General features: G+C 50.8%; 1 protein-coding gene across 1 annotated transcript in view; it reads left to right on the plus strand.

Annotated features, from left to right (window-relative positions):
• LOC102008228 (chemokine XC receptor 1-like) overlaps nt 1-1,248 on the plus strand; it is a 14,144-nt gene that overhangs the window by 650 nt on the left and 12,246 nt on the right. The window lies entirely within an intron of this gene.

A 1,248-nucleotide genomic window follows, 5' to 3' on the forward strand; every position in this document is an offset into this window, starting at 1 on the left:
ACCAAACCCCAGAATGCAAGTTGGAGAGGGGTAGGTTCGGCATCAGCGTGCTTTGCATTGATTTCTAATTGTTTTTGTGTCCTGCTTATAACTTGTTTTTCTTTACTGAGATTTCTCATCATTCCATTGATTACCAATATATTTTGTGTTATTCTGTGTGTGTGTGTGTGTGTGTGTGTGTGTGTGTGTGTGTTACCAGGGATACACTGTGTGTGTTACCAGGGGTACACAGTGTGTTGCACTGAGGTACATCCCTAGCCTTTTTTTCACTGTGATTTTGAGACACGATCTCACTAAGTCATTCAATTGTTCATGCTGGCCTTCAGTGTACAATCCTCCTGCCTCAGCCTCACAGAGCTAGGATTATAGACCTGCATCATCACACCAGACTGTTCTCAATTATCTGCTGGGACACAGTTATACTAGGTGTGTTTTAATCTTTATTTGAAATTCCACTGTGTGGCCCGTCTAGATTAGTTTCTTGGTTGTGTTTTCAGGGTTCCTGCTTCTCATAGGCTGAGTAATACTGGGTTCATCCTAGGATGTTTACACTGTGGACTCTGGCCCACGTTCTCCTCCTCGGGAAAAGGTTGAGTTGTTGGTGCTCTCGGGTTGGCAGAAGAGGAGGAGCAGCATTAACCTGTCAGGCTCAACCTCTAAGCTGTCTCCACTGCAGGGAGCAGCGGCTCTAGCCCAGCTCAGGGCTCTCAGTGTCACAGGTGCCCAGATGGCCCCAAGTCTGACCCCTCGCTCTCTATCGCTTCCCTTCTGTGCACTCCTCCCTTGCCAGCACCTCCCGTAATTGCCCCAAACTGGCCATCAGCTTGAAGAGGGGAAAACTGAATTCTGAGCTCTCACCTCGCTCAGGTACTGCCCCTGACCCAGAGCCATAAAACAAGCCCCGCTTTCGGCAGCTCCTCACCTCACCGCCACGGCCCCAGAACTTGTGTCACTTCTTAGCCCAGCTCTTATAGCTCTTATTTCTTTCTCCAAATACAAAACATATTTGGTTGCACAGGAGCACAGCCGGCCGTTTCCCAAGCGATGCCCAGCTGTGCTTCCGTCTACACATGAATAACCAGGCACACATGCCCGTGTGGCAGGCGCCAGGTCCCCTGCCTGGAGCTAGCACAGTGCCCGGCCCAGGGCTGGCGATGGGATCCGCTCTGATCCCAAGGACTTTGCACTGAGCTCCAGCCACAGCCATGGCTTGCAGAAGATGGGTGATTGGGGTTCAGTGGAGCCTTC

The sequence above is a fragment of the Chinchilla lanigera genome, unplaced genomic scaffold (genome assembly GCF_000276665.1).
Source record: "Chinchilla lanigera isolate Chin_1 unplaced genomic scaffold, ChiLan1.0 scaffold00019, whole genome shotgun sequence".
NCBI classification, from domain to species: domain Eukaryota; kingdom Metazoa; phylum Chordata; class Mammalia; order Rodentia; family Chinchillidae; genus Chinchilla; species Chinchilla lanigera.